We start from the raw sequence: 23,540 nt of genomic DNA on the forward strand, positions 1-23,540 counted from the left end.
TGGAGCACTGTGTCTGTCTGTCCCCGTGTGTCTGTCTGTCCCTGTGTGGAGCACTGTGTCTGTCTGTCCCCGTGTGTCTGTCTGTCCCTGTGTGGAGCACTGTGTCTGTCTGTCCCTGTGTGGAGCACTGTGTCTGTCCCCGTGTGTCTGTCTGTCCCTGTGTGGAGCACTGTGTCTGTCTGTCCCCGTGTGTCTGTCTGTCCCTGTGTGGAGCACTGTGTCTGTCCCCGTGTGTCTGTCTGTCCCCGTGTGGAGCACTGTGTCTGTCTGTCCCCGTGTGTCGGCTGTGCAGCTGGGAGTTGCAGTGGAGGAGGCCCAGCTCGCCACTTTCGCCCGGCCGGTCACCTCCTGAGTGCTGAGTGTCTATGAGCCGTTGGCTGCACTGAAACGTTTGGCTCTTTCTCTTAGTAACAGCTTTTTACATTCTGCCTCGATTCCTCTCCAGCCTAATCACTGGCAACTGCCCCCTCCCCCACCCGCTGCCGGAGTTACCCTCCCCCCGTCCTGCTCTCACCAGGGCAATAACCGCACGTTACCGGCCGCCGAACGCTCCATCTACCGGGAGGGAACTGCTTATTCTGCTCCACTATCGAGGTAAGTGCCCTTGTCGGGTCTCCCGGGCTGGGCAGTGCTGCACACAGTGTACCCGGTGCTGGACACGGCGGGGAATCCCTGCCTGCGGAGCTCACTATCAGGGCTGGGGGAGGGGGGCTGTGGAGCTGCCGTAACCGCTTCAGTGCTGGAGAGCTTCCGCTGCCCATCCCCCCGGGCTTTCCGGCACGTAATGCCAGGTCTGGGCTGAGCCGCCCTTCCCCCACGCGCGGTGGGTTAACCATTTAGTGGGCAGGAGGCGCTGTTCCCGGTCTGGTGGCCTCTGACCTAATTACCGCCTGTGAGGCGGAGGCCAGTGTGTACAGTGCTGTGTGTTGGTGTCAGGGCCAGCATTGGAGCAGTGTGGTAGTGTTCCAGCAGACTTGTGGGGGAGGGGAGGCTGCTCACTTTCCACGGCTCCCCCACCACACAGCTGGTTTTAGCCTTGGAGATTGTTGTGGTGATCAGACCGTAGGTCCATGGCGGCCGTGTGGCCGAGGGGAGAATCCCCGCGGGGGCTGGCACCTGTGCCCGTTGGTAGGCCGAGCCCTTAGAAGTATTGGGGTGGGGTCCTCTGCGCAGTGTAGCCGCTCTACGGGTGTGATCACGAGGGGCGCATACACCGAAGATATCCCATCTGAATTTTCTGCGCTAAAATCCTTACTTTCTCCCTCGCCCGGCAGAGCGGGCGCAGGTTTTTCCTCACTCCCTTCTACTTCTTGCAGAAAAAAACTCTTTGCAGACTTTGCACCAAAACGGAACTGGTGTAGATGCTAAAAACGCAGTGTGACAACACGTCCTCGTGTAGGGCCACGTTCACACTGCGCTGTCCTACAAGAAAGTAATACTTGTCTTTAGGCGTGGAACAATTCCAAATAAGCAAAGGCGCTCTCGCCTTCTGTCACCGGTGCGGGTACAGCGCAGGCCGTCCAGGAGCAGTGGTCGCCCTCTGTCACCGGTGCGGGTATAGCGCAGGCCGTCTAGGAGCAGTGGTCACCCTCTGTCACCGGTGCGGGTATAGCGCAGGCCGTCTAGGAGCAGTGGTCGCCCTCTGTCACCGGTGCGGGTATAGCGCAGGCCGTCTAGGAGCAGTGGTCGCCCTCTGTCACCGGTGCGGGTATAGCGCAGGCCGTCCAGGAGCAGTGGTCGCCCTCTGTCACCGGTGCGGGTATAGCGCAGGCCGTCTAGGAGCAGTGGTCGCCCTCTGTCACCGGTGCGGGTATAGCGCAGGCCGTCTAGGAGCAGTGGTCGCCCTCTGTCACCGGTGCGGGTATAGCGCAGGCCGTCTAGGAGCAGTGGTCGCCCTCTGTCACCGGCGCGGGTATAGCGCATACCGTCCAGGAGCAGTGGTCGCCCTCTGTCACCGGTGCGGGTATAGCGCAGGCCGTCTAGGAGCAGTGGTCGCCCTCTGTCACCGGTGCGGGTATAGCGCAGGCCGTCTAGGAGCAGTGGTCGCCCTCTGTCACCGGCGCGGGTATAGCGCATACCGTCCAGGAGCAGTGGTCGCCCTCTGTCACCGGCGCGGGTATAGCGCAGGCCGTCTAGGAGCAGTGGTCACCCTCTGTCACCGGCACGGGTACAGCGCAGGCCGTCCAGGAGCAGTGGTCGCCCTCTGTCACCGGCGCGGGTATAGCGCAGGCCGTCCAGGAGCAGTGGTCGCCCTCTGTCACCGGTGCGGGTATAGCGCAGGCCGTCTAGGAGCAGTGGTCACCCTCTGTCACCGGCACGGGTACAGCGCAGGCCGTCCAGGAGCAGTGGTCACCCTCTGTCACCGGCACGGGTACAGCGCAGGCCGCTCCAGGAGCAGTGGTCACCCTCTGTCACCGGCGCGGGTATAGCGCAGGCCGCTCCAGGAGCAGTGGTCACCCTCTGTCACCGGCGCGGGTATAGCGCAGGCCGCTCCAGGAGCAGTGGTCGCCTTCTGTCACCGGCACGGGTATAGCGCAGGCCGCTCCAGGAGCAGTGGTCGCCTTCTGTCACCGGCGCGGGTACAGCGCAGGCTGCTCCAGAAGCAGTGGTCGCCTTCTGTCACCGGCGCGGGTACAGCGCAGGCCACTCCAGGAGCAGTTGTCGCCTTCTGTCACCGGCACGGGTACAGCGCAGGCTGCTCCAGGAGCAGTGGTCGCCTTCTGTCACCGGCTCGGGTAGAGTGCAGGCTGCTCCAGGAGCAGTGGTCGCCTTCTGTCACCGGCTCGAGTACAGCGCAGGCTGCTCCAGGAGCAGTGGTCGCCTTCTGTCACCGGCGCAGGGAAAAGTGCAGGCCGCTCCAGGAGCAGTTGTCGCCTTCTGTCACCGGCACGGGTACAGCGCAGGCTGCTCCAGGAGCAGTGGTCGCCTTCTGTCACCGGCTCGGGTAGAGTGCAGGCTGCTCCAGGAGCAGTGGTCGCCTTCTGTCACCGGCTCGAGTACAGCGCAGGCTGCTCCAGGAGCAGTGGTCGCCTTCTGTCACCGGCGCGGGTATAGCGCAGGCCGCTCCAGGAGCAGTGGTCGCCTTCTGTCACCGGCTCGGGTATAGTGCAGGCCGCTTCAGGAGCAGTAGTCGCCCTCTGTCACCGGCACGGGTATAGCGCAGGCCGCTTCAGGAGCAGTGGTCGCCCTCTGTCACCGGCTCGGGTATAGTGCAGGCTGCTCCAGGAGCAGTGGTCGCCTTCTGTCACTGGCGCGGGTACAGCGCAGGCCACTCCAGGAGCAGTTATCGCCCTCTGTCACAGGCATGGGTACAGCCCAGGCTGCTCCAGGAGCAGTGGTCGCCCTCTGTCACCGGCGCAGGGAAAAGTGCAGGCCGCTCCAGGAGCAGTGGTCGCCCTCTGTCACCGGCGCGGGTACAGCGCAGGCCGCTCCAGGAGCAGTGGTCGTCCTCTGTCACTGGCGCGGGTACAGCGCAGGCAGCTCCGGGAGCAGTGGTCGCCCTCTGTCACCGGTGCGGGTACAGCACTGGCCGCTCCAGGAGCAGTGGTCACCCTCTGTCACTGGCGTGGGTACAGCGCAGGCCGCTCCAGGAGCAGTGGTTACCCTCTGTCACCGGCGCAGGTACAGTGCTGGCTGCTTCAGGACCAGTGGTCGCCCTCTGTCACCGGCGCAGGTACAGCGCAGGCCGCTTCGGGAGCAGTGGTCGCCCTCTTCGGATGTCACAGCGTCGCTGCTGCAGTCATGTGACCAGAAGCCAGCATCGGAGACCTCCAATGATGCACTCGTCTAGTCACATGACTGCTGCAGCCAATTACAGGCCCTAGCTGTGCTGTGACTCCGAACGAGGGCGGATGGTGCTGGGATAGAGTATGCCGCCATTTATTAGTTTTAAAAGATCCGTGGCTAAAAATATAATTTGGGTTGTACTCGTGCTGTGGATTTTCCATCGAATGCAGGGTTGAGGGTGTGATCGCTGGATTGGGGGGTTCGGGCCGTGTTCTGTGTGCGCATATGGACAGCAGGCGGACTACTACTACTGGGTCTGGGGGAAAATGTGTGTAATTGGGTAAGTAACTGGCTTAGTGATAGGTTATAAATGGTATATTCTCTAACTGGGTCGCTGTGACCAGTGGGGTACCGCAGGGGTCGGTGTTGGGACCTATTCTCTTCAACATATTTATTAACGATCTGGTAGAATGTTTACACAGTATAATATCGATATTTGCAGATGATACAAAACTATGTAAAGCAGTCAATACAAGAGAAGATAGTATTCTGCTACAGATGGATCTGAATAAGTTTGGAACTTGGGCTGTAAGGTGGTAGATGCAGTTTAACAATGATAAATGTAAGGTTATACGCATGGGAAGAAGGAATCAATATCACCATTACACACTGAACGGTAAACCACTGGGTAAATCTGACACAGAGAAGGACTTGGTTAATGATAAACTTACCTGGAGCAGCCAGTGCCAGGCAGCGGCTGCCAAGGCAAACAGGATCATGGGGTGCATTAAGAGAGGTCTGGATACACATGATGAGAGCATTATACTGCCTCTGTACAAATCTCTCGTTAGACCGCACATGGAGTACTGTGTACAGTTTTGGGCACCGGTGCTCAGGAAGGATATAATGGAACTAGAGCGGGTACAAAGGAGGGCAACAAAATTAATAAAGGGGATGGAGGAACTACAATACCCAGAGAGATTAGCAAAATTAGGATTATTTAGTCTAGAAAAAAAGACAACTGAGGGGCGATCTAATAACCATGTATATGTATATAAGAGGACAATGCAAATATCTCTCCGAGGATCTGTTTATACCAAGGAAGGTGACGGTCACAAAGGGGCATTCTCTGCTTTTGGAGGAGAAAAGGTTTTTCCACCAACATAGAAGAGGGTTCTTTACTGTTAGGTCAGTGAGAATCTGGAATTCCCTGCCTGAGGAGGTGGTGATGGCGAACTCACTCGAAGTGTTCAAGAGAGGCCTGGATGTCTTCCTGGAGCATAACGATATTGTTTCTTACAGTTATTGTTAGGTTCTTTAGAAGGACGTAGATCTGGGGATTTATTCTGACAGAATTTTATAGGCTGAACTGGATGGACTAATGTCTTTTTTCGGTCTTACTAACTATGTTACTATATGTTACTATGTTACTAGTGGCCTATGTGCCGCTACACGTGGGATATTCTGCACACAGACCTTAGGTGCTCTCCGGTGTGACTTTTGGGCCCGATCAGGGCATGTAAGGCCTCAGACGGCACCGATTTCTCTGGTATGCAATAAAACCGTCTGAGTTTTCTAAGTATTTTGGATCAGATTTCTCAGTAATGGAGGCTGGACCGGCCATGTAAGGTTTGCTGGACTAGTCTCTGATAGAGCCACATCTGCATATTCATAGTTTGGGGGGTAAAATTCTTCTGACAGATTAAATAAGATTAGATAAAAAACAAAAGGACGCGTCTCTGGGTTTTTTTTTTAATCATTTAGTCGGCAAAAAAATATTAAAGGGGTTGTCCACTACTAGGAGAGCCCTTTATACCCCGCACTTGGCAGTGATAAAATAATAAAGCCTATACTTGCCTCCGGCGCCGTTCCCACAGTGCCGTCACTCGCTCTCCCCGGGGCTCCTGTGCAGATGTGGTGGCCCTGGCATCACTGGACCCACCTTTGGGCAAATTGAAGATGAAGAGGAAGTCTGGGCTGCCGCTAATATCACATGATCAAAACGTCCGAAGTCGGGGACAGGGACGCCAGCTCGGATTGGGCGCTATTGTCACGTGTCACAACAAACGCACGGGAGCCCCTGGGAGAGCGAGTGCTGACACCGTGGGAACGTCGCCGGCACGGGAGGCGAGTGTAGGGTTTTTTATTGGGTCGAAGCGTGGGTTTTGAGAAGGGGCTCTCCAAGTAGCGGACAACTTTAAATGCGAACATCCCCAATAGACTATACGGGTTCTGTCTGAAAAACATTGGTATAACACGTATGGGATTTACAGATGTCTATATGAGGCGTCACACATGCGAGAAACTTGCACAAGTCTCACGTCTTAATACCCGGCACTGCGGCCGGCACTTGGGAGCGGAGTGTGCGGCTGCATGTCTTTCTATGCAGCTGAGCACACCGGTCCGAGCGCCGGTGGCAGTGCCGGGGACTGAGCCGCGAGACTCGTGTAAGTTTCTCGCATGTGTGACCCCGGCGTTAGGCAGAGCCTTCACCCAACCACTATACGACGATCAAACCAAGCTGCACGCCACGCTCGTCATGTGATTAATTTGACTGGTCCCCAAATTTCAGTTCTAGTGTGAAAGTGTTACATTTATATGATGCAGATTAAGGGCTTGTTCAGACAAGCGTATTATACAGCCAGACAGCACCCTGTTATTCAGTAGGGCTCTTAAGATGATACTTTTTCTTTTTTTTTTTTTAGCATAAATCGAGTATCTATGCGCAGTTCATTTCCGTATTTCAAATGAGACTTGCCTATACAAATCTATGGGTTCTGGAAAAAATAAGATCCCATACAGGTTACCCGTATTGTGTCTCATTTTTTCTTTTAACACATTGTGATTATTAACATAGGAAAATATAGCGATCCTGTAAACGTTATACTGTTAATGTGTAAGTGTGGATGTAAAAGGGCGCACGGATGACAGTACGGATGTAAGAGGGTGCACGGATGACAGTACGGATGTAAGAGGGCGCACGGATGACAGTACGGATGTAAAAGGGCAAATGGATGACAGTACGGATGTAAAAGGGCGCACGGATGACAGTACGAATGTAAAAGGGTGCACGGATGACAGTACGGATGTAAAAGGCCGCACGGATGACAGTACGGATGTAAAAGGCCCCACGGATGACAGTACGGATGTAAAAGGCCGCACGGATGACAGTACGGATGTAAAAGGCCCCACGGATGACAGTACGGATGTAAAAGGGCGCACGGATGACAGTACGGATGTAAGAGGGTGCACGGATGACAGTACGGATGTAAGAGGGCGCACGGATGACAGTACGGATGTAAAAGGGCAAATGGATGACAGTACGGATGTAAAAGGGCGCACGGATGACAGTACGAATGTAAAAGGGTGCACGGATGACAGTACAGATGTAAAAGGCCGCACGGATGACAGTAAGGATGACAATACTGATGTAAAAAGGCGCACGGGTGTCAGTACGGATGTAAAAGTGCGCACGGGTGATAGTACGGATGTAAAAGGGCGCACGGATGACTGTACGGATGTAAAAGGGCACATGGGTGACTGTACGGATGTAAAAGGGCGCACGGGTGACAGTACGGATGTAAAAGGGCGCACGGATGACAGTACGGATGTAAAAGGGCGCACGGGTGACTGTACGGACGTAAAAGGGCGCACGGGTGACTGTACGGATGTAAAAGGGCACAAGGGTGACTGTACGGATGTAAAAGGGCGCACGGGTGACAGTACGGATGTAAAAGGGCGCACGGATGACAGTACGGATGTAAAAGGGCACACGGGTGACTGTACGGATGTAAAAGGGCGCACGGGTGACTGTACGGATGTAAAAGAGCACAAGGGTGACTGTACGGATGTAAAAGGGCGCATGGGTGACACTACGGATGTAAAAGGACGTACGGGTGACTGTACGGATGTAAAAGGGTGCACGGATGACAGTACGGATGTAAAAGGGCACAAGGGTGACTGTACAGATGTAAAAGGGCGCACGGATGACAGTACGGATGTAAAAGGGCACAAGGGTGACTGTACGGATGTAAAAGGGCACAAGGGTGACTGTACGGATGTAAAAGGGTGCACGGGTGACAGTACGGATGTAAAAGGGCAAATGGATGACAGTACTGATGTAAAAGGCCCCACGTATGACAGTACGGATGTAAAAGGGCGCACGGATGACAGTACTGATGTAAAAGGGCGCAAGGGTGACTGTACTGATGTAAAAGGGCGCAAGGGTGACTGTACGGATGTAAAAGGGCGCACGGGTGACAGTACGGATGTAAAAGGGCGCACGGGTGACTGTACGGATGTAAAAGGGCGCATGGGTAACTACGGATGTAAAAGGGCACAAGGGTGACTGTACGGATGTAAAAGGGTGCACGGGTGACAGTACGGATGTAAAAGGGCGCACGGGTGACTGTACGGATGTAAAAGGGTGCACGGGTGACAGTACGGATGTAAAAGGGCGCACGGGTGACAGTACGGATGTAAAAGGGCGCACGGATGACAGTACGGATGTAAAAGGGCACAAGGGTGACTGTACGGATGTAAAAGGGCACAAGGGTGACTGTACGGATGTAAAAGGGCGCATGGGTGACACTACGGATGTAAAAGGGCGCACGGGTGACAGTACGGATGTAAAAGGGCGCATGGATGACAGTACGGATGTAAAAGGGCACAAGGGTGACTGTACGGATGTAAAAGGGTGCACGGGTGACAGTACGGATGTAAAAGGGCAAATGGATGACAGTACTGATGTAAAAGGCCCCACGTATGACAGTACGGATGTAAAAGGGCGCACGGATGACAGTACTGATGTAAAAGGGCGCAAGGGTGACTGTACTGATGTAAAAGGGCGCACGGGTGACTGTACGGATGTAAAAGGGCGCACGGGTGACAGTACGGATGTAAAAGGGCGCACGGGTGACTGTACGGATGTAAAAGGGCGCACGGGTAACTACGGATGTAAAAGGGCACAAGGGTGACTGTACGGATGTAAAAGGGTGCATGGGTGACAGTACGGATGTAAAAGGGCGCACGGGTGACAGTGCGGATGTAAAAGGGCGCACGGATGACAGTACAGATATAAAAGGGCACAAGGGTGACTGTACGGATGTAAAAGGGCACAAGGGTGACTGTACGGATGTAAAAGGGCGCATGGGTGACACTACGGATGTAAAAGGGCGCACGGGTGACAGTACGGATGTAAAAGGGCGCACGGATGACAGTACGGATGTAAAAGGGCACAAGGGTGACTGTACGGATGTAAAAGGGTGCACGGATGACAGTACGGATGTAAAAGGGCACAAGGGTGACTGTACGGATGTAAAAGGGTGCACGGGTGACAGTACGGATGTAAAAGGGCAAATGGATGACAGTACTGATGTAAAAGGCCCCACGTATGACAGTATGGATGTAAAAGGGCGCACGGATGACAGTAAAGATGACAGTACTGATGTAAAAGGGCGCACGGGTGACTGTACTGATGTAAAAGGGCGCACGGGTGACTGTACGGATGTAAAAGGGCGCACGGTTGACAGTACGGATATAAAAGGGCGCACGGGTGACAGTACGGATGTAAAAGGGCGCACGGGTGACTGTACAGATGTAAAAGGGCGCACGGTTGACAGTACGGATATAAAAGGGCGCACGGATGACAGTACGGATGTAAAAGGGCGCACGGGTGACTGTACGGATGTAAAAGGGCACACGGGTGACTGTATGGATGTAAAAGGGCACACGGGTGACAGAATGGATGAAAAAAAAAAATGGATGACAGAACCGATGTAAAAGGGCGCACAGGTGACAGTACAGGATGTAATAGGGCAGATGGATGACAGTGTGGATAGAAGTCGTCTGAGTTTTCTGGATGGAAGTGGGATAATTTTCACTTTCCTGTCTGACCCCGACCTAAAGGTGTTTTTTTTCGTTATATATTTGCGGCGGACTTTGTTCTGCAACTGTCGCTCATCTGAAACCGCTCTATGCGGATGAATGGAACCAATTTTCAGTCTCCAGAATTTCTGCAACAAAATCTGCAGTGTTAGAATTCGCCCTCGGTACGTTCTCCTGAGGTATTTTTGCTTCAGAGAAAATGACGATTCCCCAATTTCTGAAATTGGAGCATGTGAGCGGCACATTGTTACATCGCACAGTCACGTCACTACACTTTGTATTTCATTCACATCTGCAGTCCATGGCTAGTGCACAACAATATACATAGGACTTCTATGTATTTTATGGCTTGATTGCATGACAATGCATTATTTCCCTTTCCCCCTACCCTTTCCCGGTTATTATAAATTTTAATAAAATTTATTGGAAAAACAATATACATAGGACTTAACGGGAAACTGTCACCTCAGAAAATCATTATGTTCCTCCAAGTAAGTAGCGTTTCATTGCTGCCCGGCCGCATTCTTGAAAGTGCGGCTACTAGTAGAAAATGACCTTATTTCCTCTCCAGAGCCGCTGGCTTTCCATCATGGGGGGGCGCATGGAGCAATTACATTCATCGGTCACAGCACTGTGAGCTGCGCATGTACGCCCCAGAATGATGATCACTTTGCAGTGTAACTGCGCAGAGACGGTTGTCAGTGACACCGCCGGTGCGCTTACAGCGGCTTCTCCCGGTACAGTGAGCGGTGACTGTAGCCGCTCCGAGCACTGCCCCGTGAATGAAAGCCTGCGGCTACCAGGAGGAAATATGATACTTTTTCTCCCAGTAGCCACACTTTCAGTAAGGCATCCAAGCAGCATACGCCATTTACTAGCAGATTGACTCCGTACTTGCAGGTAAAGAGCATTTTCGGAGGTACAGGTTACATGTATATTAAATTGGAGAAATCTGCTGTTGCCAAGGGTGAAATCTGCAGCATAGATTGACAAGATCCAGACTAGCTTGTAATCAGTCTGTGTGCTCCATGGACCGCGCACGGACAGCAAATGAACCCATGATAGCCAATGCGTCTGTGCACATGGCTGATTTTCCACATGGACAAAGGGTCCAGTATGGAAAATATCGCAGCACACACTGCTTTGGTCCATTTTCTAGACCAGAATATAATGCAAACAATGAAAGGCCAATTTGTCGCCCGTCTGCAGTGCGCACGAGTAAACGGAGCTGCACACGGATCACGTCCTCAGTTATGTCCCCAATTTGCGGCTGAGACTCCCAATTTTTTAATATGGCCGCCTAAGGGGCGTTCCTATGGGTTAGCTTCTAATGTTACAGTGAAATCTGCAGCAGTACGGATCACCGTGGATATTGGTGTGAAAATGGTGCAGTTAAAGCATTTCACAGGTAAAATCCTCACAAACTGAAAAACTGGTGCTGATATCGGCCTCATTCACATGTCTGTGTTTAAACATGTATTTATGGTAATGGTGTCATCAGTGTACCGTCCGTGTATCCATCTTTACCATTAGTGTGTGATCAGTGTTTTCCATCAGTGTACAGTTCGTCTGTCCCTTTTAACCATTAATGTGTCATCAGTGTTCTCCATTAATATATCTGTTTTTACCATCAGTGTGGGGTCTGTGTGTCAGTTTTTACCCTCAGTGTGTAAATAGTGTTGGGTCCGTGTGTCCATTTTTACCCTCAGTGTGTCAATAGTGTTGGGTCCATGTGTCTGTTTTTACCATCAGTGTGTCATCAGTGTTGGGTCGTGTGTCAGTTTTACCATCAGTGTGTCATCAGTGTTGGGTCCATGTGCCTGTTTTTACCATCAGTGTGGCATCAGTGTACGGTCTGTGTGTCCATTTTTACCATCAGTGTGTCATCAGTGTTGGGTCGTGTGTCAGTTTTTACCCTCAGTGTGTCAATAGTGTTGGGTCCGTGTGTCCGTTTTTACCACCAGTGTGTCATCAGTGTTAGGATTGTGTGTCCGTTTTTACCATCAGTGTGTTATCAGTGTTGGGTCCATGTGCCTGTTTTTACCATCAGTGTGTCATCAGTGTTGGGTCCGTGTGCCTGTTTTTACCATCAGTGTGTCATCAGTGTTGGGTCCATGTGCCTGTTTTTACCATCAGTGTGTCATCAGTGTTGGGTCCATGTGCCTGTTTTTACCATCAGTGTGTCAATAGTGTTGGGTCCGTGTGTCAGTTTTTACCATCAGTGTGTCATCAGTGTTGGGTCCATGTGCCTGTTTTTACCATCAGTGTGTCATCAGTGTTGGGTCCATGTGCCTGTTTTTACCATCAGTGTGTCAATAGTGTTGGGTCCGTGTGTCCGTTTTTACCATCAGTGTGGCATCAGTGTTAGGTTTGTGTGTCCGTTTTTATCATCAGTGTTGGGTCAGTGTGTCTGTTTTTTTTACCATCAGTGTGTCATCAGTACTGGGTCCATGTGTCCATTTTTACCATCAGTGTGGCATCAGTGTACGGTCTGTGTGTCCATTTTTACCCTCAGTGTGTCAATAGTGTTGGGTCCGTGTGTCCATTTTTACCATCAGTGTGTCATCAGTGTTGGGTCCATGTGCCTGTTTTTACCATCAGTGTGTCAATAGTGTTGGGTCCGTGTGTCAGTTTTTACCATCAGTGTGTCATCAGTGTTGGGTCCGTGTGTCCGTTTTTACCATCAGTGTGTCATCAGTGTTGGGTCCATGTGTCTGTTTTTACCATCAGTGTGGCATCAGTGTTGGGTCCATGTGCCTGTTTTTACCATCAGTGTGTCAATAGTGTTGGGTCCGTGTGTCAGTTTTTACCATCAGTGTGTCATCAGTGTTGGGTCCGTGTGTCTGTTTTTACCATCAGTGTGTCATCAGTGTTGGGTCCATGTGTCTGTTTTTACCATCAGTGTGTCATCAGTGTTGGGTCCATGTGCCTGTTTTTACCATCAGTGTGGCATCAGTGTTAGGTTTGTGTGTCCGTTTTTACCATCAGTGTGTCATCAGTATTGGGTCCGTGTGTCCGTTTTTACCATCAGTGTGTCATCAGTGTTGGGTCCATGTGCCTGTTTTTACCATCAGTGTGGCATCAGTGTTAGGTTTGTGTGTCCGTTTTTACGATCAGTGTGTCATCAGTGTTGGGTCCATGTGTCCGTTTTTACCATCAGTGTGTCTTCAGTGTTAGGTTTGTGTGTCCGTTTTTACCATCAGTGTGGCATCAGTGTTAGGTTTGTGTGTCCATTTTTATCATCAGTGTTGGGTCAGTGTGTCTGTTTTTTTTACCATCAGTGTGTCATCAGTACTGGGTCCATGTGTCCATTTTTACCATCAGTGTGGCATCAGTGTACGGTCTGTGTGTCCATTTTTACCCTCAGTGTGTCAATAGTGTTGGGTCCGTGTGTCCATTTTTACCATCAGTGTGTCATCAGTGTTGGGTCCATGTGCCTGTTTTTACCATCAGTGTGTCATCAGTGTTGGGTCCATGTGCCTGTTTTTACCATCAGTGTGTCAATAGTGTTGGGTCCGTGTGTCAGTTTTTACCATCAGTGTGTCATCAGTGTTGGGTCCGTGTGTCCGTTTTTACCATCAGTGTGTCATCAGTGTTGGGTCCATGTGTCTGTTTTTACCATCAGTGTGGCATCAGTGTTGGGTCCATGTGTCTGTTTTTACCATCAGTGTGTCATCAGTGTTAGGATTGTGTGTCCGTTTTTACCATCAGTGTGTCATCAGTATTGGGTCCGTGTGTCCGTTTTTACCATCAGTGTGTCATCATTGTTGGGTCCATGTGCCTGTTTTTACCATCAGTGTGGCATCAGTATTGGGTCCGTGTGTCTGTTTTTACCATCAGTGTGGCATCAGTGTTGGGTCCATGTGTCTGTTTTTACCATCAGTGTGTCATCAGTGTTAGGTTTGTGTGTCCGTTTTTACCATCAGTGTGTCATCAGTATTGGGTCCGTGTGTCCGTTTTTACCATCAGTGTGTCATCAGTGTTGGGTCCATGTGCCTGTTTTTACCATCAGTGTGGCATCAGTGTTAGGTTTGTGTGTCCGTTTTTACGATCAGTGTGTCATCAGTGTTGGGTCCATGTGTCCGTTTTTACCATCAGTGTGGCATCAGTGTTAGGTTTGTGTGTCCGTTTTTATCATCAGTGTTGGGTCAGTGTGTCTGTTTTTTTTTACCATCAGTGTGTCATCAGTACTGGGTCCATGTGTCCATTTTTACCATCAGTGTGGCATCAGTGTACGGTCTGTGTGTCCATTTTTACCCTCAGTGTGTCAATAGTGTTGGGTCCGTGTGTCCATTTTTACCATCAGTGTGTCATCAGTGTTGGGTCCATGTGCCTGTTTTTACCATCAGTGTGTCAATAGTGTTGGGTCCGTGTGTCAGTTTTTACCATCAGTGTGTCATCAGTGTTGGGTCCATGTGCCTGTTTTTACCATCAGTGTGTCATCAGTGTTGGGTCCGTGTGTCAGTTTTTACCATCAGTGTGTCATCAGTGTTGGGTCCATGTGCCTGTTTTTACCATCAGTGTGTCATCAGTGTTGGGTCCGTGTGTCAGTTTTTACCATCAGTGTGTCATCAGTGTACGGTCTGTGTGTCCATTTTTACCCTCAGTGTGTCAATAGTGTTGGGTCCGTGTGTCCATTTTTACCATCAGTGTGTCATCAGTGTTGGGTCCGTGTGTCAGTTTTTACCATCAGTGTGTCATCAGTGTTGGGTCCATGTGCCTGTTTTTACCATCAGTGTGTCATCAGTGTTGGGTCCGTGTGTCCATTTTTACCATCAGTGTGGCATCAGTGTACGGTCTGTGTGTCCATTTTTACCCTCAGTGTGTCAATAGTGTTGGGTCCGTGTGTCCATTTTTACCATCAGTGTGTCATCAGTGTTGGGTCCATGTGCCTGTTTTTACCATCAGTGTGTCAATAGTGTTGGGTCCGTGTGTCAGTTTTTACCATCAGTGTGTCATCAGTGTTGGGTCCGTGTGTCCGTTTTTACCATCAGTGTGTCATCAGTGTTGGGTCCATGTGTCTGTTTTTACCATCAGTGTGGCATCAGTGTTGGGTCCATGTGCCTGTTTTTACCATCAGTGTGTCAATAGTGTTGGGTCCGTGTGTCAGTTTTTACCATCAGTGTGTCATCAGTGTTGGGTCCGTGTGTCTGTTTTTACCATCAGTGTGTCATCAGTGTTGGGTCCATGTGTCTGTTTTTACCATCAGTGTGTCATCAGTGTTGGGTCCATGTGCCTGTTTTTACCATCAGTGTGGCATCAGTGTTAGGTTTGTGTGTCCGTTTTTACCATCAGTGTGTCATCAGTATTGGGTCCGTGTGTCCGTTTTTACCATCAGTGTGTCATCAGTGTTGGGTCCATGTGCCTGTTTTTACCATCAGTGTGGCATCAGTGTTAGGTTTGTGTGTCCGTTTTTACGATCAGTGTGTCATCAGTGTTGGGTCCATGTGTCCGTTTTTACCATCAGTGTGTCTTCAGTGTTAGGTTTGTGTGTCCGTTTTTACCATCAGTGTGGCATCAGTGTTAGGTTTGTGTGTCCATTTTTATCATCAGTGTTGGGTCAGTGTGTCTGTTTTTTTTACCATCAGTGTGTCATCAGTACTGGGTCCATGTGTCCATTTTTACCATCAGTGTGGCATCAGTGTACGGTCTGTGTGTCCATTTTTACCCTCAGTGTGTCAATAGTGTTGGGTCCGTGTGTCCATTTTTACCATCAGTGTGTCATCAGTGTTGGGTCCATGTGCCTGTTTTTACCATCAGTGTGTCATCAGTGTTGGGTCCATGTGCCTGTTTTTACCATCAGTGTGTCAATAGTGTTGGGTCCGTGTGTCAGTTTTTACCATCAGTGTGTCATCAGTGTTGGGTCCGTGTGTCCGTTTTTACCATCAGTGTGTCATCAGTGTTGGGTCCATGTGTCTGTTTTTACCATCAGTGTGGCATCAGTGTTGGGTCCATGTGTCTGTTTTTACCATCAGTGTGTCATCAGTGTTAGGATTGTGTGTCCGTTTTTACCATCAGTGTGTCATCAGTATTGGGTCCGTGTGTCCGTTTTTACCATCAGTGTGTCATCATTGTTGGGTCCATGTGCCTGTTTTTACCATCAGTGTGGCATCAGTATTGGGTCCGTGTGTCTGTTTTTACCATCAGTGTGGCATCAGTGTTGGGTCCATGTGTCTGTTTTTACCATCAGTGTGTCATCAGTGTTAGGTTTGTGTGTCCGTTTTTACCATCAGTGTGTCATCAGTATTGGGTCCGTGTGTCCGTTTTTACCATCAGTGTGTCATCAGTGTTGGGTCCATGTGCCTGTTTTTACCATCAGTGTGGCATCAGTGTTAGGTTTGTGTGTCCGTTTTTACGATCAGTGTGTCATCAGTGTTGGGTCCATGTGTCCGTTTTTACCATCAGTGTGGCATCAGTGTTAGGTTTGTGTGTCCGTTTTTATCATCAGTGTTGGGTCAGTGTGTCTGTTTTTTTTTACCATCAGTGTGTCATCAGTACTGGGTCCATGTGTCCATTTTTACCATCAGTGTGGCATCAGTGTACGGTCTGTGTGTCCATTTTTACCCTCAGTGTGTCAATAGTGTTGGGTCCGTGTGTCCATTTTTACCATCAGTGTGTCATCAGTGTTGGGTCCATGTGCCTGTTTTTACCATCAGTGTGTCAATAGTGTTGGGTCCGTGTGTCAGTTTTTACCATCAGTGTGTCATCAGTGTTGGGTCCATGTGCCTGTTTTTACCATCAGTGTGTCATCAGTGTTGGGTCCGTGTGTCAGTTTTTACCATCAGTGTGTCATCAGTGTTGGGTCCATGTGCCTGTTTTTACCATCAGTGTGTCATCAGTGTTGGGTCCGTGTGTCAGTTTTTACCATCAGTGTGTCATCAGTGTTGGGTCCGTGTGTCCGTTTTTACCATCAGTGTGTCATCAGTGTTGGGTCCATGTGTCTGTTTTTACCATCAGTGTGGCATCAGTGTTGGGTCCATGTGTCTGTTTTTACCATCAGTGTGTCATCAGTGTTAGGTTTGTGTGTCCGTTTTTACCATCAGTGTGTCATCAGTATTGGGTCCGTGTGTCCGTTTTTACCATCAGTGTGTCATCAGTGTTGGGTCCATGTGTCTGTTTTTACCATCAGTGTGTCATCAGTGTTAGGTTTGTGTGTCCGTTTTTACCATCAGTGTGTCATCAGTGTTGGGTCCATGTGTCCGTTTTTACCATCAGTGTGTCATCAGTGTTAGGTTTGTGTGTCCGTTTTTACCATCAGTGTGTCATCAGTATTGGGTCCGTGTGTCCGTTTTTACCATCAGTGTGTCTTCAGTGTTGGGTCCGTGTGTCTGTTTTTACCATCAGTGTGTCATCAGTGTTAGGTTTGTGTGTCCGTTTTTACCATCAGTGTGTCATCAGTATTGGGTCCATGTGTCCGTTTTTACCATCAGTGTGTCATCAGTGTTGGGTCCATGTGTCCGTTTTTACCATCAGTGTGTCTTCAGTGTTAGGTTTGTGTGTCTGTTTTTACCATCAGTGTGTCATCAGTGTTGGGTCCATGTGCCTGTTTTTACCATCAGTGTGGCATCAGTGTTAGGTTTGTGTGTCCGTTTTTACCATCAGTGTGTCATCAGTGTTAGGTTTGTGTGTCTGTTTTTACCATCAGTGTGTCATCAGTATTGGGTCCGTGTGTCCGTTTTTACCATCAGTGTGTCTTCAGTGTTGGGTCCGTGTGTCTGTTTTTACCATCAGTGTGTCATCAGTGTTAGGTTTGTGTGTCCGTTTTTACCATCAGTGTGTCATCAGTGTTGGGTCCGTGTGTCCGTTTTTACCATCAGTGTGTCATCAGTGTTGGGTCCATGTGTCCGTTTTTACCATCAGTGTGTCTTCAGTGTTAGGTTTGTGTGTCCGTTTTTACCATCAGTGTGTCATCAGTGTTGGGTCAGTGTGTCTGTTTTTTTTACCATCAGTGTACGGTCTGTGTGTCCGTTTTTACCATGTTTCATTTGGTAGTGCCCTCGAGGATTCTCAATTCCACAATTTTCCGTACAGCACTTGGATGCCATCCGTGTGCTGCACACATATTTCACGGACCCATAGACTTGTATTGGCACTTTTCATCAGTGCTTATCGGAAAAAAAACGGACATGTGGACAGTCCCATAGACGATAATGGCTGCATGTTGTATCTGTGGAAAATCCGGATAGAACACGTATGTGAGACACAGGTGTCTGAATGAGGCCTAAACTGAAGGCAGTCTTAGAACACATGCACATTAGAAAGTCCAGACCAAAGAAGGAACATAATCCACATTGCTTATTGCAGAACGTCCGCTTAAGGCCGGTTTCACACGTCAGTGTCTCCGGTACGGGTGGTGACAGTTTCCTCACGGACCGGAGACACTGACACACGTAGACCATGGGTGTATGTACATGTCGGCGTGTTTTCACGGACCGTGTGTTCTTGTGCAAAACACGCTGACCTGTCCGTTTTTGAGTGACAGCACAGATCACATGGACCCGTACAAGTCAGTGGGTCCGTGTAAACAGGTACCGCACAGGGATGGCGTCCTGTGCTGTCCGTGTGCGTTTTAAAAATCATAGGGTTAACATTGAAACAAATTGTTTCAATACACGGACAGCACACGGATGTGACACATGGACACGGACCTCTCCGGTACCGGAAATATCAGTGCACAAGGTTCCTTTCCTACCAGAGATTTTTCCCATAGAATTTGGATCCATGTTGGTAAACTCTGATTCAGTTTGCCGGCTCTTAGACTAAGTTCACACACGTGTATGAAAAACAAATCATCCAACTTTCATCCAGAAAACCCCAAATGATTTTTCCTCGGTGTTGTCGGGCATATGCCTCCCTTTGGCCTGGTTTTTACATTGTTTTTATACACCAGTAGGTGATGAAACTTACAAGACCAAATCTCGTTTCCTTCCATTAATAACTGCAATGTAGCCGTAATAATCGCATTATATGTATGCGGCTGATCCATATGTGATTGAGTTATTGAATAGACGAGTCTTATCGACATTTTGAAGAGACGAGTGCTTGCTGCAGTTTTTTCCCACGGACCCTCGGTCCTTCTGAACAAATGGTCGCAGAGCAGTCCAGTGGAATAACATTGATCCTGGTGCTGTCTGTGTGACATCAGTTTTTTCCACGTACAGCACTAGGACAGAATATATTGGTTTTTGAAAGTTTCATTAGTATGAAATTATTCATGTGCCTGTTATATTTTTTGTTGATCGTTTCAAAAATCCCCCCCCCCCCCAAAAAAAGAGACGGGTCTTGATTTGTGGATCAAAGTCACCCAGTCAAAAGAACGCTTCACCAGAACCAGCCGGCATTCAGGTGCCATCGGTGTTGCACCCCTGTGTTGTCCGTTTTTCACAGATTAGTTTAGGAGGGGAATTTAAAGGAGTTGTCCATTACTAGGACTGCCCATTCTCAGTCTCAACGTTGCCTCCCGCGGTGGGGCCGTTCCAGCGGTGCCAGCACTCACGTTCCGGGGCTCACATGAACCCAATCAGCACGAGGGTCACTGTCCCTGTATTTGGAGGTAAAACTAATCAAGAGGAAGTGTGCAGCCATCGGCAGCTCTCACTCACTGTTCATGACATATGTCCGAAGGAGGAGACCGTGATTGGGCGCAGGGCTCAGCGCATGGTTTTAATGGCGGCAATGTATACATTTAATAATGGCTGATACACAAAATAGGCGAGTGTCATCCAGCATGGAAGAAACGAGTGCACCGTGCAGTTTCTTTCTAATTTGACAGCAGATTCGGTTTATGAAAAAAAACAAAAAATCAACAAAACGCTCATATGAGCAACCACTGGCAGGAATAAGATTGGTTCTAGTGATGTCCGGTTATTCACAGACAGACCCTGATATTATGCTTGTGTGAACGTGGCGCTATGAGGCGCGAGCCATTCATGAATGGACAGCCGGCTCTTCCCAGTCATGCAGGACCACTATCATTCATGTGTTCGCTGCAGCCAGTCACTGGCCTCATTGGTGACCTTGCATGTATGTCACATGATCACTGAGGCCAGCGGGTGGTGCAGCAGTCTTGAGAATGATGGAAGTGACGTAATTGATGCAAGACCGGCAGGGACCACAGGTAAGGTGTTATCTGAGCATGCTCGGGTGCTGACTGAGTGACTTTGGTGTGCTCGAATAATATGTTTGTCCCCGCGGCTGCATGTCTCTCAGTTGTTCGACAGACGCAACACATGCGGGGATTGTCTAATAAACAGGGAATCCCTGCATGTGTTGCAGGTGTCGACCAGCGACATGCAGCCATGGGGATGTGAACATATTTTTCTAGCACACTGAAGACACCCAGTTAGCACCCGAGCATGCTCAGATAACACCTTATCCGGGCACGTTCGCTCATCACTAGTAAGTAATAGTTATTTCATTATGTTAAGGCATTTCCAGCTATAAGTCATTTTTTTTATGCCAGACAACCTTTTACATTACAAGTTCTATTTTCTTTTTTTGTCTTCTTCTTTTACTCCCTATCTATCACAGGTCAGGGGTCGGCAACCATTAGCACTCCAACAGTTGGTAAAACTGCCACCTTCCCCTCCCCCCACAGGGTCAGCCAATTATCTGAGAGGCTGCCTCCCTCACACACAGCATGTGTAGCAGTAATGCCCACTGGCTTGTGTCCCATTGTGTGCTAGAAGCCCGAACGCTCACTCCATGCTTTAAATCAGATAAAAAGAAAAAAACCTGACCAGCACCTCCATATAGTGTGAACAGGTGCAAGCTGCAATGACTGCATAACATACAAAAAAAGAACAGGGCAGCACTCTGTAAGGGCCAAGTCATATGCAAACTCTGAATACATGAGATCTAAACTGTATTGTTGTGAATTAAAATACGTTGGCCAATTCCTGTATGCCCATCAACCATAGCAAGGTGACTTCCCTCTGATGGGTCCTCATCAGGTCTTGGCCCATACAGGAGGCTGCCGTGTTTTTTTTTTTTGTGCTTCAGATAAAAAGGAGTTTGATGGTTGGACAACCAGTGAACGACTGTTGCGCTGATACAGCTGTACATATTTTAATTCATGTTGGCCGTACAGATGTTCTACACGGCCATAAATAATTGGTGACACGGGGCAAACAAACAATATTTCTGGCAATATTCTTTCAGTGAGAAGTCGTTTGTGGATAAAAATCATTAGTTTGGGAAAAATCTGACATCCAACTATGGGGCGAAAAAAATCAGACATTCCAGACTTCATTTTAGATGATGACAGTCTGTGATCGGTTGGCTAAAATCATAGGTTACTTGCAAGTTTTACTCGATGAACATCCATTTTTTTCATCAACTAGAATCTAATGTGTAGATCGAATGAGTCCGCTATTCTCCCCAACCCCCTATACACATGAATACTTGGCTCCACTGAGCATGTCCATGTTTTCAATAGGGAGAGAGGAGTAAGCCGCTGCCAAATGCTTCTTGCAGCAGCTCATTTTCTTTTTAAGAGGTTGTCTCAAAGTAAAAGTGTTCATCAAAAATAAGCAATTTACCACTTATTAAAAATTCTCTACATTCCCAAGAACAGAGGGATTTTGAATTCCGTAGTGTACAGCTTGTTGCCTTGGTTACCGGCCACCCTTCAGTACCAGCCTGGCCAGTTACCTAGACGAGGAGTTCGTCCTGCTTGCATGCTCTGGATCTGACCAGCTTCAGTCCTACAGAATTCTGTGAGTAAGGCCTCTTTCACACATCCGGTTTTTTTAATCCGGCACGATGCGGCAAAATTTTTAATAACCGGATCCAGCACCGGATCCGGTTTTGTCCCATAAGCTTTCATGGTCGCCGCATCGTGCCGGATGGTTATGCGTTGTGTCCGGTTGCTGCAACGTTTTTTGTCAGCGCCGGACCGGCTTTTTCCACCGCGCATGCCTGGACTCTGTGAATGTTAACCCCACAAGTGCCCGGCGAGAGAGAGAGAGATCTCTCTCTGTCACCCGGACACTTGTGAGAGATCTCTCTCGCCGGGCACTTGTGGGGTTAACACTCACAGTGTCTGGGTGAGAGAGAGAGATCTCTCTGTGGGGTTAACCCCACAAGTGCCCGGCAAGAGAGAGATTCTCTCGCCTGGACACTGTGTTAACCCCCCATGTCTCTCTCTCTCCACCCTCCTCTCCCCTCCCCTCTCCTCTCCTCTGTCTCCTCTCCTCTCCTCCCCTCCCCTCACCTCCCTTTCAGCAGCTGTCTCTCTCAGCTGCTGCCTCTGTCCACCTCGTCCTGCGGCTCCTTTAAATCACATCCGAGCCGTATCTCTCGCCGCATACACATCCGGTGTCACGGCTGCAGGCCGGATCCGGCGTCCCGGCTTTTCGCCGCACGCCGCCGGACCCCACACACCGGATGTGTGAAAGTAGCCTAAGCGTCATCTAATGATCTTTGACTACTTTGTGTGATGGATCGCGGATGAGTGTAATAGTAGTTTGTTTTCATGACATTACAAGCTGCTCAGCTTCGAGGTGGTGATGACGGTACAGTAGTGACTCCCCGCAAGTGCAGTACCTCCAGTTTGGGTTGTGTTTAGCACTACCCCTGGTACAATCTACTATATAATCGTCTAATACTGTCTGTCTGCCTGTAACGGAAATCCTGTGTAGCCGATTGGTCGCGCCCGGCGCAGTCCGGCCGCAAATTGGCGCGGCATTCGAACGACGTATGCCCCTGCTACCGTCGGGAGATCTGCGGCGCTAGCTGCTGATCTGACGGATGCCGCAGGTCATTTCCTGCCACACGGAGGTCAGCGGCGACACAGCCGGGAGATGACCGGCGCAGCGCTCAGTGTGCGGATGGTACCCAGGGTCCGGAGGAGAGGAGACTCTCCTCCAGGCCTTGGGTACCATAAACCTGTAAACAATAGAATTAAAATAAAAAAATAGTGATATACTCACCTTCCGACGGCCCCCGGACTCTTTCCCTCCTCTCGCCACACCCCGGCATCTTCTGGTCCCTGTAATGCTTTGCGAGAAAGACCGCTGATAACGTCGCGCTCTCCGGTCCTTCGCGCTAAGCATTACTGGGACCGGAAGATGTCGGGAACGTAGAGAGGAGATCGGGGACCGTCGGAAGGTGAGAATAACCTTTTTTTTTAATTTTTTTTTATTATTTTTTACATCCTATCTTTTACTATTGATGCTGCATAGGCAGCATCAATAGTAAAAGGTTGATCCCAATTGTCAAACACTATTCTTGACAAGTGTGATAAACCTGTCAATCGCATTCCAAGCGATTCTCTTGGAATGCGCTTGAATTCCGCACGCGAAAATTGCTTGAAAAACACATGCGAATTCGCATGCGTTTTTCCCGTGGTGGAAGTTGCGGAAATGCTGCGGAAATGTCCGCAGCATTTCTGCAACGCGGGTACTTAGCCTCAGTGTGACACGCAGCAGTGACCAGGCCCCCGCTGTGAGATCGCCGATCGTGATGGATTGTCCTGGACCAGCTTTTGAACGTCGGTCTCCCGCTGGCCATATTCTAGAATACCCGATGCGTTAGAATCGGGCCACCATCTAGTTATATGAATAAGTATGGAATCCAGTAATTGGCAGTAATTTCCAGCTCCGGCATTTCTGCAAATCTTTTGCATGTAGGCTGTATAACATTTCAGCTGGTTTTTTACTTTATGTAAATGTTGGTGGATCCCATCAAAGATCGAGAGATCCAGGCGCAATTTCAGCATACATGTTCTTTTCTTTTGTAATGAGGTAGGCCTGTTAAAGGGAACCTATCACCAGATATTTGCTACTTCATCTGAGAGCAGCATAATGGGGGGGAAAGAGACCTTGATTCCAGCGATGTATTGCTTAGTTTTCTGGATGCAGCAGTCGTGGCAGAGATTATAATGTAGATGTAGCAGAGCTCATAGCTAACTTCACCCACACTATAGC

At 49.5% G+C, this 23,540-nt stretch overlaps 1 protein-coding gene across 1 annotated transcript in view; it reads left to right on the forward strand.

Moving 5' to 3' along the window:
• Positions 1-391: 391 nt before the first annotated feature.
• Positions 392-23,540, forward strand: part of TBL1XR1 (TBL1X/Y related 1) — a 199,081-nt gene continuing 175,932 nt past the window's right edge. Inside the window, exon 1 of the mRNA XM_073578811.1 lies at positions 392-594. The gene's annotated coding sequence lies outside the window, so the exon portion shown is untranslated. The remainder of the gene's footprint in view (positions 595-23,540) is intronic.

This window comes from Dendrobates tinctorius, unplaced genomic scaffold (assembly GCF_039654945.1).
Source record: "Dendrobates tinctorius isolate UK_male_01 unplaced genomic scaffold, ASM3965494v1 ptg000060l, whole genome shotgun sequence".
Lineage (NCBI taxonomy): Eukaryota > Metazoa > Chordata > Amphibia > Anura > Dendrobatidae > Dendrobates > Dendrobates tinctorius.